We start from the raw sequence: 18,974 nt of genomic DNA, 5'->3' as shown, positions 1-18,974 counted from the left end.
GTCGATGACGGCACCATACTCGCAGAGAAAGTCCATTCCGAAGTTAACGTCCCTCGAACAGTCCTGCAGAATGACGAACTTGACAGGACACGTCTCACAGTGGATTTAGACTCGAGCAGTGCGCCTCCTGACAGGCGTAATGAGGTGTCCTCCAGCAGTTTGTATCTCCGGCCCTTCCCACGGCGTCGTCACTTTTCAAAGGTGGCGAGAGAGCATCCCACTCAAGACTGAGTAGTCTGCTCCGGTGTCCACGAGTGCCGATGTATCGTGGCCGTCGATAATAACGTTTAGGTTGTTGGACACCGATGCAGGCGCGTCGTTGTGATGCGGAGCGTCGGGAGAGCGGGAGCGCTCCGTCGTTTTTGGAGGCTCTTTGCTTTGGTTGTCTTCGGCAACGCCACCTCCAGTCGTTCCCGCGCTTAGTTTTCCCGACGAGATGGGGGCGACAGGCTGTCCCGGCGAGAGCGGCGGAAGGGCGAAAGTGCACGTCGAGGCAAAAGCGAACGGGAACCTCGGGGTGGAGTCTGCACCGGGGACAGGGGTCGTTGGAGGTACTCCTCGATGTCCCTTGGTCGCTCCCCAAGGCGGGTTTGCGGGTCACTCGGCGCAAATCAACGCAGGCCCATTTGTCGGTACGGGCACCTCCGGTAGACGTGATCGGCCTCGCCGCAGTGATAACACAGTGGTCATCGATTGGGCGTGCGCCACACATCCGTCTTCCTTGGCGCCGGTTGTTCAGTGCGGACGAACTGGTGTTGCCCTTTTCGACGTCGGAAAGTCTGTGGCTCTGGTAGGACACGTCGAGGTGGCGTCGAATACTGCTGGGCAGCTGGCGCCGGTTTCCGAGCTATCGCGGCGTAGGTCAAAGAGGGCTCTTCGGGTGCTGCTACGCTGGCAGGAGCCTCAGGTTGCAATACCCGCTGAACCTCCTCGCGGACAATTTCGGCTATTGACACTGAAGCAGGCTGGTGGGTAGCAGGCAGGAGCTTCTTGATTTCCTCCCGGACGACGTCCCGCATGATCTCGCGTATGTCCGGGGTGTTGCTGCTGTACGGCGAGAGGGCAGCGAAGCCAGGAAGTCTCCGATAGTGGGAGGCGCGTGCTTAAAGGGCACGTTCGATGTTTGTTGCCTCGGAGATGAAGTCTTGGACGGTGATAGGTGGGTTCCGCACAAGGCCTCCGGAAATGGTTTCTTTCACCCCTCGCATCAGGAACCGCAGCCTCTTCTCTTCAGGAGCGTTTGGGTCGGCGCGGTTCATGAGACGGAGAACGTCCTCGACGAAATTTGTGACGCTCTCATTTGGCCCTTGGCTTCTTGCTTGAAGAAGTTCTTCGGCCCGCTGACGTCGCTGCTGGCCAGTGTTGCCAGATTGGGCTATATATAGCCAAATTGGGCTATATTTTTTTTAGTTGGCGTCAAAATTTCGTGGTTGGCTATGTGGCTATTTTGGGCTATTTCTAAGAATGCGGCGAACTTTTGTCGAACCTCAGATTCGACGCCGAACTTTCAGTTTCGGTTAGTTAATTTTCGAACTTTTAGTCAGTTTCGAAACAAAAAAGTTTCTCTTTTGGCTAGTCGAGAGGAGGGAGAGGAAGGAGAAAGGCTTCAAACTTCTACAGACTTTGGGGTTTTCGCATTACGCAGTGAAGCAATTCTTAGAGTTCAAGCGGTCTCCCTACAGCGCAGTGGAGCAAACCAAACAGATTGCACTATTACCACAGGCCCGGTAGCGCGCCTTCAACCCGGACGCATATGGCTCTGCCCGGACGTAGACTGAACTCTCCAAATGCTGCTTTGGTGCCCATTGTGAGAATTCTTAGGCACCCAGGTTTGTAAAAATGAGAAGTCCGCAGTTTCACCGCTAAACAATTGACTACATTCCATTCGTTGCTCACCCCAAGAAACGACACCACAACCAGAAATAGCGTGAACATGAATGGGTGATAGAAATATTCTTCACAAAGAAAAAGATACCGGGAAGATATTAGTAAGGACCTGAGATATTGGGCTTCTGGTTTGAAACAGCCAGTGTTACGACTGTTCTGCTTCTGTATTTTGTTCTTTTATTGTATGATCATATTTCCCGGGCTTCGCAAAGCTGACTTTGTGTGTTTTGTACTTCTGAAAACCTACGAAGGAAGGGCCCCAGTTTTGTACGGATATTCATCCCATAGAGTTATTACAGTAAACGCTAGAGGCTCAGCTGGCGCTAGTGTCTACAGGACTTCCGGTTGCAAATTTAAGCAGACAGCAGGCAGTCTACATTTCCAGCCTCTCTGTGTATTCCTATGGGAAAACGCGTTTGAATTATGTCTTTTCGCCGGAAAATAACATGAATAACTTTTGTCATTTCGGTTGTACCGGATAGTATGCATCTTTATTGGTATTGTGAAAGTGTAATTGCTTTAGTTACAGCATTTTCTTTACCTCTGAACGGTGTCAAACTTCGCTCTATTTCAGGTCCAAACCTGTGTTTCAAGGAAGATATTTGAAAACAAGCGACGATTCTAAGCAAACTAACAATCGAAAGGAATGTAGACTGTGTTCAAGGATTGCTAGCATTTTGGTCATGCTTATATATTGCTAATATGCCCGTCCAGTCATTGAATGAAAATGCCGTCGTGTGCACCTTTACGACCGGTTAAAGAAACATTCGAGACACAAAAAATAAAACACGTGAGCTACGAAAGGTGTCTTTTTATTATTTTCTATGTCGGGCAGTTTTTATCGGGCACCTGCTCTTTGGCTCACCCTATTTGCAAAGACTTGGAGCGTGCGGGTGATGATTTGAACCCAGAACAAGCATCTTCGCACATATTCATGAGCAGAGAGAATAAAGCAGTACTTATTTATTGGAAATCTGACTACATTACGTGGCTTTCAATTTATTTTGATCATCTGCGTACGCAAGGAGTTCCTTATCCAGTGTTATTGCGTAGTTCTTGCCGTCTGCCTTGGTTTTCCAGATGTCCTTCGATTGTTTGGCACGTATATCCCCCATGCTGGAAAGCGTCGACGCCGTGTTCGCGCTAACAGTGTCCGAAAGTGCACATAAATACACGTACGAAGCGGTTTTGACACCGTTTTTCATACCACGAATTTCAAATAAAAATACTGTAACTGACCAATTATTTCGTCTGCGTGACTGAGAAACGTTAAAATGTGCCTAGTACGTGCAGATTATTCGTGATATTCGCTCTTATAATCGAGCGCAGAGAGAAAATGCACTCGCTTTTTTCCATAGGAATGCATTACCGGAAGTAAATTTCTGACTGCTTGCTGTCTGCTTCAAAATGCAACAGCACACTAGCGCCAGCTATAGCGTTTATTGTAATAACTCTATGATTCATCCTACCGAAGCTTTTCTTAAAAATTCACAAGTAACATAATGTACACAAAAGGTGGTGCATCTGAGGGTTGAAACAGAGATTGTAACATGCATTGTATGAGCGTGAGAAATTGTCAATATAAGGCTTAAAATTCATTGTTTTAGACTTGGCTATTTTAGGCTATATTTTTTTTATGGCTTTGGCTATATTCGGGCTATACCTCCCAGTCATTTGGCGGTTTTTTGGTGGGACCATCTGGCAACACTGCGGCTGGCTAACAAAAGTGCGCCGTAGCTCCGCCTGGAAGTCTTGCTGGTCTTGCCACGACGAAATTGATGCTTTGTGGTTCTCGAACCAGGTGCGTGCAGTGCCTCCCAGAGCGACGTAGACATTTCGCAGGCTCCGCGCAGGACCCCATCCGTTGAACCGTGCGACGCGTTCGTACTGGCCAAACCAGTCTTCCACCTCTTCATGAAGATTGCCACTGAAATTCCGCGGTGTCCTTGGTGGGGCCTGCACGTAGACAATGGACGTCGGTGGGCTTTCCGTCTGGCTGCGACGTGGTGTTCATCGTCGGCTTCGGTAGTTTCTTTGTCCTGTCCGGCAGTGGTCCAAGTTCCGGGGGTAGGCCTAGGTTGCGTTGACTTGATCGGGTCTCGGTCCTCTCTTCGTTGGGCCCTCGGGGGCTTGGGGTCGTACTTGCACTGCGGGCCCTCGTAGGGGTGCGCTGAACGGACATGCGTACCCTGCAACTCCACCAAAATGTCGCGAATGACAATTGATGAGGCGATGGTAACTGAAGAAACTAAACGTTTAATGGGGCGAACTTGCGCCCAAAACAAAAAAGGGAACAGATAAAAACGGCAGCTGCGTCGCGGACGTCGATGTCGGCAAAACTGCAGGATCGAGCGCTGGGGCGAGACTGACTGTAGATCGCCACGCGGAGCCCTTATGTACACGTATGGGCTTCTGGAATAATCGGCCTAGAAGGTCCGGGTGTAGAACATTCTGACTTCAAACCAGCAACACGATATTCGAATTTACCAGAACATTATGCTAGAGTCAACAAAAATGCGTCCCCGCGGCCAGGAATCGCACCGTGGCCTTCTGCGTGGAACGCACGCGCGATAGCCGTTAAACCACAAGCGCGCTTTTTTTTTTTTTTTTTTTTATTTAGCGCGTATTTACAAGCATATATTAAAAGGCAAACCGCCCGGCACTTTCGGGCAGTTGCACACTTAAAATTCTTTCATTTTCACAAGGCTTTCCAAATTATTTGCCCATTCAGGCAAGGAATTAAGAGTGTGTACTCATACACACTTTAATTTTAGCAATCAAGTCGATGAGAAACAGGTGCGCGGATTTTGGGGGCTGTTCAGCATGTCTGACGGACATACGGGACTTCCACAGACTAAAAAGTGCAATAACCATAATCATGTCGTACGAAACACAACCCTGCGGCTCGACAGGTGTGGCAGAAGCTGCGCGCGGTTCTACACTGATTAAAAGAATTCAGAAATAAACAAAACAACTATATTACATAACTGGATTACAAAAATACACGTATATACACTCATTGTTCAGGTTGGCGTCGCCGCGATCTTGTTCATTCGAGTTCCTTCGTTCGACTGGACCACGCACTCATCTCCCCCCACACACACAGACACTCGCCTAAGCCGTCCCGTCCCGAAACCTGTCTCCCCACTTCCCCCCGGCTCCTCTTCAGCGGGCCGCCCTCCGCCGCCAGAGCGTCTGGCTCGCAGCTGCAAGTCATCAAAGGGGGGGCCCGCCGACCGGGAAGAAACAGGGCTCACCCGCGGGCCGTCGAAGCCTAAATCGCTGCGAAGGTCCCGCTGGCTGCCTATAAGCGGGGTTTTCGCCTAATGTAAGTTGTTCGCGTATTGTGGAACACACTCCCGCCCCGCGGAACGAGGAGGGCCTGTCACTTTTCACGTGGCGAGTTCCAGCGGGTACAGCAGTTGCACTGGACGTCTAAGGATCGTTCCGTTGGGAAGGCGCACCAAACACGAGCGCACATGACCGTCCCGTCCCCTTTTCACACCCTCGATTCGCCCCACTCTCCACTGTATTCGCGGTGCCTTTTCCTCATGCACCAAGACCACATCTCCGTCTTTCAGGCTGCTGATCTGCGTCTCTGTCGATTGGTGCGCTGAGCGTAATTGCAGCAGATACTCTTTTTTCCACCTTCTCCAAAAACTGTCCATTACTTTTTGACGATGCCGCCAACGTCTGGAGAGTTCACCCTTTGTTGACTCTCCTATTCTGTCCAGGCTTTTTGACGGCAAGGTAGTCGGCCGCCTGCCCGACAGGAAGTGCGCCGGAGTCAAGATAGGTTGGTCTGGCAGGTCGTCGTGGATTGTTGCCAGTGGTCGGAAGTTCACGACGGCCTCCACCTCGTGCAAAATAGTGGTCAATTCTTCAAAGCCGAACCGATTTTTTCCGAGAATGATGCGCAGGCTTCGCTTGACGGTTTGAACCATTCGTTCCCAGAAGCCGCCCCACCACGCTGCTCTTTCGGCAATGAATTTCCATTTGATTCGGTTTTGTGAACAATGATCTTGAAATCGATCACTCCTCAAGATCGGCCAAATACCGGACAGGTCCTTCGAGACTCTTTTAAACGTAAGAGCATTGTCCGAATAGATGACACCGGGCAGTCCTCTTCGGGCAGTGAAGCGCTGGAAAGCCATGATGAAGGCCTCTGTCGAGAGGCTAGAGACTAGCTCCAGATGCACGGCTCGAGTTACCGCACAGGTGAAAAGCGCGATGTACGACTTCTCGTCAGAATTAGCAGTCTTCACCATTAGCGGACCAGCGAAGTCGATGCCGACCACCTCAAAAGGGTCCGCTTGATTCACGCGATCCTGCGGCAACGGTGCAGTCGGAGCAGTAGCCGGTTTCAGTCGACCGAGTCGACAAGCGTTGCACCGATTTATGATCTTTTTGGTCAGCTGTCGCACCCGCGGTACCCAGTAGCGCTCACGGAGTTGGTTTAAAGTATCTTGAAGCCTGCCGTGCAGTGTTCGCTGATGACAGTCTCGCACCAGCAGCTCTGTGAAATGGTGTTCGGGTGAGAGCAGGAGCGGGTGCCTGACTTCGACGGTCTCGTTCAGCTGCTGAAGTCGTCCCCCGACGCGCAAAAGCCGATCGGGGTCGATGAACGGGGTGAGGGAGACGAGACTAAATCGGCTTTCCAGTTTCTTATCCTTGATTAGCGCTGTCAGTTCTTGTGGATAAGCCTCTTGTTGCGTTCTTGCGATCCACCAAGTCTCTGCTCGTCCCAGTTCTTCAGCCGTCAGTGGTCCTTTCCGCTGATCGCGTTGCTCTCTGTAGTTCTTGACAAACCGCATGATCCATGCCTTAATCCTGAGGACTCGTTCCAGTGTGCCGTAACGCTCCAGTTCCAACAGCGGTGCAGTTGTCTCGGTCGTAGTCTGCAACGCATGATATTCCCGCTTCCCTTCCTCTTCAATTAGGGAACCCGGAACGTCCTCGGAGATGGTGAAGGTTGGCCACGCCTCTTGAGCCCTGACAAGCCACGTTGGACCCCTCCACCATAGTTCACTTGTTTGAAGGTCTTCCGCGCTGATTCCCCGCGTCATCAAATCCGCGGGATTTTCCAGCCCAGGGCAGTGTTTCCATGTGGAAGGCCCCTCTCCAGCCTGTATCTCGATCACTCGGTTTGCCACGAATGGTTTCCATTTTGCCGCCGACCCTCGGATCCAGTGGAGCGTGATCATGCTGTCTGTCCAGTAGAACACCTCTTGAATATTCATGACCTCCCCGAGGTACTGGCCTATTCGTCTTCCGATCACCGCCGCCATCAGCTCGAGTCGAGGGAGTGTCAGTCGCTTTATAGGCGCCACACGGGATTTTGAGAACACCAAGTTTACCTCGACCTTCCCTTCTTTTCCTTCCACTCTCAGATAGGCACAGGTGCCGTACGCCACCGGGCTCGCGTCACAGAAGATGTGTAGTTGTAGAGAACTCACAACCTCTCTTGGCTCCTTCATGACGCAGCGACGAATCAGCACCGTCTGAATCTGCGGGAGTTCGGCACTCCATCGTCGCCATTGCACTAGCAGCTCGTCGGTCAAATCGTCGTCCCAGCCGAGCCCGCATTCCCAGATTCGCTGGAACAAAACCTTCACTCGTATCACGAATGGTGCCAGGAGTCCCAACGGGTCGAAAACTCTAGCAGCCGCACGGAGCACATAGCGCTTCGTCCTTCCGCTGCACGTAACGAAGTTGAGCACCCTCTCCACTGGAACAGCCAGCGTGTCCGTGTCCCGTCGCCATAACAGCCCAAGCACTCCCTTCGGCTCCGAAAAGGCGGATGTAGTCGAACCCCCGTCAAACGAATATTGCAGCTCTGTAGCGTTGGTTGACCATTTTCGTAGTTTCATCCCTGCATCTGCTAATATCCGACTGGCTTGGTCCTGTAGTAGCGCTGCTTCTTCGATCGTTGAGGCCCCAACCAGCAAGTCGTCGACGTAAAACGACCTTCGAAGCAGCTCTGCAGTTGATTTGAGGTCTCCATTTACGCCGTTCAGGTGATGCACAAGCGTGGCGGTCAACAGAAAAGGGCTGGCGGAAGTCCCAAACGGCACTCTAGTCATTCTCCATTCCTCGACGCGTGATTCTGAACTCTCTGTCATCGGATCTCTCTGAACCCATAGGAAGCGGAGTGCGTCTCTATCTTGTGGTCGGACACCGATCTGTAAAAATGCCTTTTCTATGTCTGCCGTCACAGCGATCGGGTGCATACGAAAGCGCACCAAGATCCCGACGAGGTCGGCGTTCAAATTCGGTCCCTTGTCCAGGTGTTCGTTAAGTGACGCAGCTCCAGGTAGATGTGAAGAAGCATCGAAGACGACCCGTAGTTTCGTTGTCTCCGATTCGTTCCGAATGACTGGTTGGTGCGGCATATAGTAGGTCCGGGAGCGTGACGACTCGGCGTCTGGAGAGTTCGCTGGAACCCTCTCAGCGTGTCCTGCTGTTATGTAGCTGCCGATGGCGTTGTCATACTCAATCGAGAGGGACTCATTCCGTGAAAGTCTTTTCGTCAAACCCCCGAGACGTTTCAACGCCAGCGTACGGTTGTCTTTCAGGTTTCCGGTGCTGGCTTTCCATGGCAAGCCTACCTCGTACCGTCCATCAACTTTCTTGATTGTCTCGTTGAACTCGGTCAGTACCTCGTTGTGCTCCTCTGTCTTGCTGCATGGCCGATCAGCGATGCCGATGCTCTCCAGCTCCCAAAAACCCCGCAGCACGTCTCCGACGTTCTCCTTCTCCGCGGGTCCGACCCTCAAAACGCATACCATGCTGCTGGCGTTGCCGCTGAGAGAGCTGTGGTGAGACGCGGGGCCCTGAAAGGTCCACCCAAAAATGGTGCTGATGGCGACCAGTTTTTGATTTTCTTCGCACCGCAGCACTTGGTCTCCGGTGACCCTCCACAGCTGATCGGGTCCGACTAGCAGAGATATGCCTTCCTCCGCCGGAACCCCAGGAAACAGGAGCGCATCCGCAATGCGGCGTCCGTCTTCCTCCACTCGGCGAACAAACACGTGGTCGGCGGGTACCCGAACGACATCCTTGCAAATGAAGAGTAACTCGACAGCCTCGACAACGCATTCTTCTTGGCCGTACTGACTGCGCAGTCGTACCTCGACCAGTCGTCGCCGTTGTGGTCGTGTCGAGCAGTGGCCGAACGTATTCAGTCGGAGGCTGGTTTCTCCAAGAACCTTGAGGCCGAGCTTGCGCGAAACATCTTCTCGGATAAAAGTGCGTTGGCTGCCTCCGTCGACGATGGCCCGCCCGTAGCCGCGTTGTTCCCCCTCTACAGCCCAGGCCCGGAAAGTCTGGAGCAGGACCTCGGAATCCAATAGATCGGCGACAGCACTTTGGACGCTAGTCAGCGGGGCATCTCGATCCGGTTTTCTCAGCGCGGGATTCCAGTCGGGGTCACACATTGATGTAGCATGCCGACCGGAACATCCCGCGCATGACACTTTCCGCCGACACTCTCTTGCTCGGTGCCCCCCCCCCCCAGCGTGCATCGGAAGCACCGGGAGCCCTCTGTCAGCTTTCTTTTCTTTTGATCGAGTTTGAGATCGCAAGTGCATAATTCCGCCGAATGCTTGGTTGAGCCGCAAAAGAAGCACTGGCCAGTGATGCCTGTGCGTAACAGAGCCGCAGCTGGCATTCCTGATCCATCGATCCCAGTCTTCCGCGGTGGGTCATACCGCTCGGCCACGACACCGGCTCTCTCTCTGCTCTCGACCTCGACACGAAGAAACCCAAGAATCTCGGCGAGCTCACCTTCGGCATCGGCGGATTGCAACGGCGAGGGACAGATCCGTGCAGAGGACAGCGAGTCGATCGAGTGGCCGGCGTCTTGTCCTGTTGAATTCGGCGACGTTGGTTCTCTCTCCGACGTCCCGGACGCCCTGTAGGCGGTGTTGCCCGACTGCCACCTGTGGTAGTCCAGCACAATCTCTTTCGGCAGGGCCCTGAGAAGAATGTCCGACATCATTGTGCAGTAAGTCCACGATCCCACGCCGAGACCTCTTAGCCCTCGGATGTTGGTCTGTACATGGTCGTAGATCCTCCTAAGTCCCCTTGTGTCCTTCGCGGACGCCACCGGCGGCAGAGATCGGAGCTTCGCCAAGTGGTCTTGCTCAATTCTTCGTCTGTCGCCGAACCGCTGCGTCAGGATGTGGATAGCATCGTCGTAGCAGGCCTCCGTGGCCTGAAGTCCCGCGATTGCGGCAGCAGCTGGTCCGGTGACGAGTGTGCGAAGGTAGTGGAACTTTTCCGATCGTGTGATGCTGTCGTTGCTGTGAACAGCACCACTGAACTGTTCCCAAAAGCTCTGCCAACCGCTGATATCCCCGTCAAAGGTCAGGAGTCGCAACTTCGGGAGCTTCACTCCGCTTGTCCTGTTGGAAGGAGGTACTGAAGCTGTCGCCGATGTGGTCTCGTTCAAGGGCGTCGGCGTTCGCAGTTCCTTTTGTCGTAGCGATGCGATCTTGCAGCCTAGCACCGCTAGAACTCGGGTGGCGTCGTCGTCGTATTCGGATACAGTCGTGTATTCCGCGACGAGATCCTCTAGTGGCACTTGGTCCTCGATCTCGGCATTTAGAGACCGAAGCGTCTGATTGCATGCGTTGATTCGTTCTCGCCAGGCAGTCACCGTGGCCAGATCCGCTGTCTCCAGTCCCGCCGACGCCTCGCTGATGAGCCTTATGGTTTGCTCCCGTTTGACTCCACGTTTTCCTTTAAGCCGCTCCATCGTTTGCCGTTCACGAACACGCACCCAGCTCTTTCACAGCGTTCCAGTGAGGCGGTCACAAAGATCAAAGCCGCTCACCTCGTTCGATGTTCTTTCCCGGGTTTCGGCACCATAGTTTCTGTGGCAGAAGCTGCGCGCGGTTCTACACTGATTAAAAGAATTCAGAAATAAACAAAACAACTATATTACATAACTGGATTACAAAAATACACGTATATACAGTCATTGTTCAGGTTGGCGTCGCCGCGATCTTGTTCATTCGAGTTCTTTCGTTCGAGTGGACCACGCACTCATCTCCCCCCACACACACAGACACTCGCCTAAGCCGTCCCGTCCCGAAACCTGTCTCCCCACTTCCCCCCGGCTCCTCTTCAGCGGGCCCCCTCCGCCGCCAGAGCGTCTGGCTCGCAGCTGCAAGTCATCAAAGGGGGGGGGGGGGGGGGGGGGGGGGGGGCCCGCCGACCGGGAAGAAACAGGGCTCACCCGCGGGCCGTCGAAGCCTAAATCGCTGCGAAGGTCCCGCTGACTGCGTATAAGCGGGGTTTTCGCCTAATGTAAGTTGTTCGCGTATTGTGGAACAGGAAAGAAGCGTATTGAATACGACTTTACACACAAATCCTTTTTTAAAGTTCGTTTCAACACATTCCAAAGGAAAATGGCATCCCAGCAGTACAGAAAAGAGTGCTCAATCGTTTCAGGTTCTTTACAAAGAGGGCAGTTTATACCACCGGGAACTATAATACCTCTTTCTCCGAGCCAGTTTCACTGGCAGAGTACCAGTGCGCAAGCGAAAAAAGAAAGACTTTGCTGCTGGAGGCATTGCCATTTTCCTCACCCGGGTTAAGACATCCTGGCCTGGCCCATTGCCATACATCACACGATACACTGGTACTGGAAAGACGTTATCAATCAAATCACGGTACAGTTTTCTTCGACTAACCGGAGCCAGATAATTAAGAGAAAACCTGGAACTCATAAATCTAAAAGCATCAACAACCTCTTTTACAAACCCAACCATTCTTGCAGGGGGACCGATGGACGAGCTCACAAGGAAGGTTGGAATATGGCTCGTGAGCCTTGTCTGAAACATTACCTGCAACAGCGGATGTTTTGGATCTCGTAGATACAAAAAGCGTGAAACCACTTGTCGGATGAACAAGTGTAGCAACCCGAGTCCCCCTTGGAGAGCCTTAAAAACAGATTGTCCCGTCGCATGGGTTCACTTGCAAATTTCCATATGAACAGAGCGAAAACTCTATGCATCTTTTGGATGCTACTTCGAGCGCAGTGCAGCACCTGTAGCACGTACCACACCCTAGCAGTCACAAATATATTGCAGACCGTCACTTTGGTGAAAATAGACATATCGCCACCTCCCCATTTGCTCGTTCGTTCTTTTAAGTCATCCGTGACGTCCTTCCAATATTTCGCGCTCTTTTTCAGGTGCTCTAGTGGTGCCCCAAGGTACTTCTTTGGTGCTCAACTCCATTGAATACCCTCAAACAAATTCGGCGTTGTTGCCCCCTCGCTTTGCCAGACGCCAAGACACTTGTGCATATTAATCTTTGCACCTGTCGCATCACAAAAATACCTACACTATTCTAGCACCTTACTAACACTCTTTTTGTCCCTACAAAATACGGCAATATCGTCAGCATACGCTAAAACTTTCAGTTCCATGCTGTCCATTTATAACCCCCTTACATGTTCACTTTTTATGACACTTAAACAAAAAGGCTCAAGGTAGGGACTAAATAATAAGGGTGACAGAGGGTATCCCTGTCGTACGGAGGAACATACATTTATCTTTTCAGACAACGAATTATTTGTAACGAGCCGCGTAGTACACCCCGCGCATGCCATTTTAACCCCTTCACAGATGATTTTCCCGACATTAGCTTTAGCCAACATGTCCCACAGTACTCCATGCCTTACTCTGTCAAACGCCTTTTCCAGGTCAATTTGTATCATTGCCACCTGACTACCTCCATCATTTGCGGTTTCAAGAATGGTTCCTGCTACATGAATGTTGGCCTAAATTGCCCTACCTTTGATTCCACATGTCTGGTGGTCCTTTACCAAATCTCACACTACATGCTGGATTCGTCGTGATAAAATTCTTGGAAATATAATTAACGTTGCTTAATGCTATTGGTCGGTACCCCGTCACCTTCTACCTTTGAAGCACGTCATTAGATTTAGGTATCAATACTGTATGCGATTGTAAGAAGGATGGTGGTAATGCCTTGAGCTCGTAAGCTTTAAAGGGGCACTGACACATCAAAATCATATTTTTTTTTATTATCCGAAACGATTGAAAACGATGCCGGGACATTACCCTCAAAATTTGAGATTTGGGAATTCAGTATTCGTGAAGTAAAAAAACAATTTCCAAATGCCGAATTCGAAGTTCCCGCGCGATCGGCGCCGGTGCCTTGACGTCAAAAATTGAGGAGACCTGAGAGTCCACTTTCCTGTCACCACTCCCTGCTGTTGCCATGGCGACCCAAAGCGAGGAGGATAGGAGCGAGCGCCGGCTAGCGCCGGCGTTGCGGCGGACCGGTTTTGAGCGGTGTCGCCTGTTTTCCGTTGGAGGATACAAATCCAGGAGACGGCACCACAACGAACTCCCGATTTTTGGTATTTCAAAAAGAAGGGCCGTAGTGCGTTCGCAATTGCGTTAAAAAACATGTTTTAAGATTGCCGTAATTAAATGTTATAGAGATGTCGCCTACAAAGCTTCTAAATTTCCTGATTTTTGACGTCACCGATCAAAAGAAGCGAGGAGGCGAGAGGCGGGAAAATCAAACGCCAAAAATAAAAAGGCGCGCGCGCGCGCGGGAAAATTTTTTTTCGCGATGCGGTTTTTTTTGCGTGTCTATGACTACAACTTGCATCGTTTTAGACAATAAAAATAAATACGACCTTTGGGGTGTCAGTGCCCCTTTAAGTATAACTTCTTAATAAAAAGGGCAAATTTGGGCGCGGAAGTGCTGATAAAACTCTCCGCAGAGACCGTCAGGACCAGGCGTTTTGTGAGTGGCAAGGCCTTCGATGGCTCTTTCTATCTCCGTCAAAGTGGTTATTTCTTCCATCCACTCTTTCACACTTTGCGATAGCTCTGATGTTATCTAGAGCAGTTCTTTGATGGCGGTCATGTCCTTAGGCATATCTTTGCCTCCGAACAGCTGGCTATAGTACGTCATAAACGCCCTTTCAATGCCATCTCTGTCATTTATGATAGCGCCATTTTGTTCCACAGCAGAAATCTCCTTAGCAAGCGCAAACTTTCGTTCATCAGCCAGCGCACGTTTCATGGGCTGTTCCCCATGGAGAAACTTCTCGGCCCTTGCCCGCACTACCGCTCCACGATACTTTTTATCTTGAAACGCCCGAAGTTTGGCTTTCACTTGTTTTATCTCAGAAGCCGTCCCCCCTGGCTTATCACTCTCGACCTTGAGGAGTTCTAGCCAGCGCTGCTGAATCATTTTTTCGCACTGTTGTTCAAAATAGTCGACCGTTCTATGGCTAATTCTTTAACTTCCTGTTTAAAAAACTCCCATTTCTCCATATAACTTATACTACAATCCTCAGTCACTTTCTTTAGAATGTTTTTAACACCATCTGTAAACACTTCGTCTTTTAACAGCGTTACATTAAATTTCCATAGATTCCAGTTAAACTTACGTGTCGCCTTTGCACTTCTTCCGACAATCACAGCTACGAGGCAGTGATCGCTGAAAAAGATCGTTTTGACAGAATATCCTATGGTGCATGTGCTAACTTCTGTAGAAACATAAATCCTGTCTAACCGGGCGTGTGATGATAGCTGAAAGTGAGTAACTCTCAAACCGCTTCGCAAACCTTGCATTTTTGGGACGTCCTCCAGCTCACATTCATCTAACATAGATTTCAAAAATTGAGCGCTTCTGTCGTTTTGTGAAGTTGCTGAAGACCTATCTTCTGGGTCACACACGCAGTTAAAGTCTCCTAGTAACACAATATACCTATCACATTTTAAGTAACCTTCTAATTGGCGAAAGAAAGCTTCCCCCTCGTTAATTGCGTTAGGAGCATAAATGCACAGCACACGCCAGAGTTGATTTTGAACCCTAAGATCACAAAGAACAACTCTTCCTTCGAGATCTGTTGTGGTTTTTAAGGCCACGGTCCCACTGGATGTGGCAGTTTAGGTACTTTTTGGCAGGTCATTACTCATCTCCTTGTAAATACTGTTTTGTGGGATTTATGTCATTCGAAAGGTAATGCAATCCTCTTTCATTTGATATTATGTATGTGTTGGATTTTACTGTTCATGCGCGTTTGTAGCGTTGCGAATATGATGGCGCGGACCCTCACTTGCTCCGCTAGTTCATGTTTTATGAACGATCCATTAAAGATAGCACGGTTCCAATATAGCAGTTTTGTTAAGATGATGTCGGAGCAAAATGTAATGATACACTTTTTTGGTATTTGCACTACTTTGTTTTTTTCATCCCTCCAAATATTGCCCTAAAATTGACATTTTTCAGCACAAATATGTTTTTATTGACAAGCGCTAGGGCAATAAAATTAGCTACAGATGTAGTGCTTATGATTGGTAATATGCAGAAAAAAATTTAATGTTGTGTCAAAATTTTTTGTTTAGATATTTTATATCAAACGTAGCACTTTTTTGTGCTTTGAGTCATCGTAGTTCAAATGCCGCTGAGGAAATATTTAAACTATGATAAAATATTTTATAACATTTAGAGCCACAATGGTTGCCCAAGAGGTGGACGATGGCTTTTTTTCATTTTCAAAGTCATAACGCTCCAGGAGCCCTTCAAACTTACTTGTTTTTGACGCATATCTTTTTGGACATCAAACAGATTTATTGGCATCTAATAACATTTATTGTTTAGAATAGACATACATTGCGATGTATTAAATTTTCACAATGATCTTCCGTTGGTTTCATAATAGGTGTAGAGCTTAGCTAATTTTAAAAACAATTAAAAACTGTCTGGGTGTTTTGTTGCGCTACCTGGCGGATGGCAGACAAAGTGCTGATTTCTAGTGTTCAAAAAATTTCCGAGGGCGGCGTTGGCGTCTGTATCATCATCAATCGCCGTGTCTTTTTGCCTTCACATTTAAAAAATATATTGGAAGAATTATTATCGATAAATGAATGGTTTAAGTACTGGGTCAGGTTAATAAATCTAAGACAAATAATTACACACGCGTAGCGTGATATAATGTGTTAATTATTCGATATGATTGAAATCAAAAAACAATAAAGACGAAGAGGAAAATAATACACCCGAGTTCACTTCATGCCTAGAGTCACTGAATGAGCTTTAAAGTATCGGCACTCCGTTCCCCAAAATTGTTTTGGGCGCCGCCATTTTCGGTCCTGTTCAGTGCAAACGCAACTGCCGATCGTCATGATCCAAAAGCACGACTTCCTCAGCATTAGATGCGGTGCTAGGAAGCTGACGCAAAATTGCAACGCTCTGTCGCGGGTAGTTTTAACATTTCTGGGGGACGGAAAAGCATTTCCTGTGATTTTAAATAAAGCTTCAGGTAACTGGCAACCATGATTTTAAGCCACAATATGGCCAAGTGTCGTTACTCTGAACCGTAGCTAATTTACTGGCACAAGCGGGAACAATGAGGAAGAGGCAGGTGTCAAAAGGTAGTGGCTTGTGGAATCCACGGGGCTTACGTCTTGGCCCCTCCAGGTATTAGAAGCCTTTTGAACAAGAGCATGAATAGTGTCATTAAATAAGCTACGCGTCAGAGTAGCGACACTTGGCCATATTGTGGCTTAAAATCATGGTTGCCAGTTATTTGAAGCTTTATCTGAAATCACAAGAAACGCTTTTCCGTCTTCCACTTTAAACAGTGTGCGACAAAGCGAAGCAACATTACATGAGCTTCCTAACACCGAATCTAATGCTGAGGATGTCGCACTTTTGAATCATGACGATCGGCTGTTGCGCCTGCTCTGCACAAGAGGAGGAAGCGGCCAGGTAGGAGAAACGCGGGTTTTATGTGCGACCGTTCTAACCGTCTCAAAAGAGAGAACGCGCGAGCTTGCGCTGGTTTAAAGAAAAAGGCATCCAAAGAAAAGAGGCGGCACGCTGTGCTCTTTGTTATTATGCGTCTAATTGCAAATTGTTGTGTGTATGTTTATACAGCCGGAAGTTAGTCCGCCTCAGTGGGCGTCTGACTCTCAGCTGTAGATAAGCACTTTAGCCAGTGCGGTACAACCGCAACCCTGGTGTCTTTAACGTGCACCACGCAGTAGTGATACACGACCACACGCCGGTAGGATGCTCTTCCAGATCGAAACGGGCAGGGGCCGCGTGGCTTCTGCAGCGCGAGCTTTCGCTCCAAGTGCTCCGAGCTGGTGTGCGCTAGACCATGCACTCGGCCGCCGACCCCCCCCCCCCCCCCCCCCCCTCCCCCTTGTGCGTCTAATTTATATACAGGTATAAGTATTTGCAGATCGACGATGGACGTCGATCGTCTCGAGGTAATGTAACGTAATAACATTATATAAATAATAAACTTGTTGAAGGACTCAACGACTCAATTTTTTCATTCTTGGATTGTAATATGGCCGTAGCCTATTGTACTTGCTGTTGATGAAGAGCAATATGAGGTGACGAGGTAATGATTAAATGATGAGGCTATATAAGGACGACGACATTAGTGAGTGTCGAACCACAACGTACAGTGCCATACTTGTTTCAAGTATCGTGTACCCAGACTTTCTTCTCCCGACACAAAATATGGTAGAATCAATGAGGATGCTACTTTACAACTGTACGTGGAACAGGAAAATTGCACTGTGCAGAAGTGCGGCTTATTCGTTAATAAGAGGGACGGATTTCTAGCAGCATTCCCTGATTGATTACTTGGAACAAATGGCCTCATTGACGTAAAGTGTCCCCGTTACAAAAGATTCTTGAAGCATACTTAAACCGCAAAGGAGTATGAGGCGAAAAATAATAAAAAGGAGCCTGGTGTGAAAGGTCCAAATCACCCACCATGGCTTCTACTATCAAATACAAGGGCAGTTACACAATACACAAAGAGAGTTTTGTGATTTAGTTATATTTACACTCAAGGACGCTGATATCCAACGTTACAGAGAGATGACACCTTCTGGTCAACCAACATAGAGCCTTTTCTACTCAAGTTTTACATGGAAGGCCCGACTTCCGCTGAAATCCCTTACGTAGACGAGTTGTCCGACCGAATAAACTGCGATTACTCCCGATCTGGGAATCTCTCGATCTTCGTTTGTAAGCCATAGTATCATGAGATCGAGGGGTGTGGCTCTTCGTCCACCGAATATTTCTTCGGCGGGTGTTTTTACCGTGTAAGAGGAGACCGTCGCGAGCTGCTGGAACAACAATCTGGCGATTCTTCACTGAACTGCTTCTTCCGTAATCTTCGAAAGGGCTTTTTTTTTTGTTTCGCACACCATCTGTTCTGCATGCCCGTTAGTTGCAGGATGGTATGGTGCACTAATGTGATGCCTGATGCCGGTTTTTTTCTTAAAAAACTTGTTTATTTTGTTTGAAGCAAGATTTGGCGCGTTATCAGAGAAAAGTATTTTCGGTAGGGCAAAAATAGGTAAAAGAGAGCGTAGAACGTCAATGACATGTTTGGACGTCGTGGCAGGCATCGTGTAAACTTCCAGCCACTTAGAGTACGCATCGCCCATGACTCTGCAGATGCGGATACCTTTCGCCACCCACCGATTGAATAGTGGATCGTTTTCAGTTACTGTTCATGATGGCGTTGGACTCAAGGAAGACTTCGAGTGTTCCAGAACGTAAGCCTAGGTGCCCGGACTTTTGTCGAAAGCGGTAAGCGTTCGAAACGTCGACAACGTCGGTAGCCACGTGTTGTGCTTGACACTGGACACTTACCATTCGCTGAGACGAAACTTGCTAGTTCGTCTGCCACGAGTCGTCCGATATCAGGTCATCACCGCAACACCATCTCCCGACAAAAACGCATGTCCATAGTTAGCAATCACGTGAATTTATAAATTCCCGAACGCTCATAACTTGCCGTCGCTAAACGCCATCCATTCATAGCGTCATCATTGCAAATAAACGCCTCCCTATTTCTTCTGATGGTTTTCATCATATTCCTCCTAAGCTGTACTTACAACATTATGTGTGTCGGTACTTCCGAACATATTGCAACGGCGTTTGTTTTCTGGGAACACCCCCTGTAATGTAACAACCTTTACAACATCTTCCAAATCCCATGAAACACAATATATCATGACGTTATTTTAGTCGCCATTAAAATGGTGAGGTAA

This window comes from Ixodes scapularis, unplaced genomic scaffold, assembly GCF_016920785.2.
Source record: "Ixodes scapularis isolate PalLabHiFi unplaced genomic scaffold, ASM1692078v2 PGA_scaffold3__209_contigs__length_174095766, whole genome shotgun sequence".
Lineage (NCBI taxonomy): Eukaryota > Metazoa > Arthropoda > Arachnida > Ixodida > Ixodidae > Ixodes > Ixodes scapularis.
Note: the sequence above shows the minus strand (reverse complement) of the source record.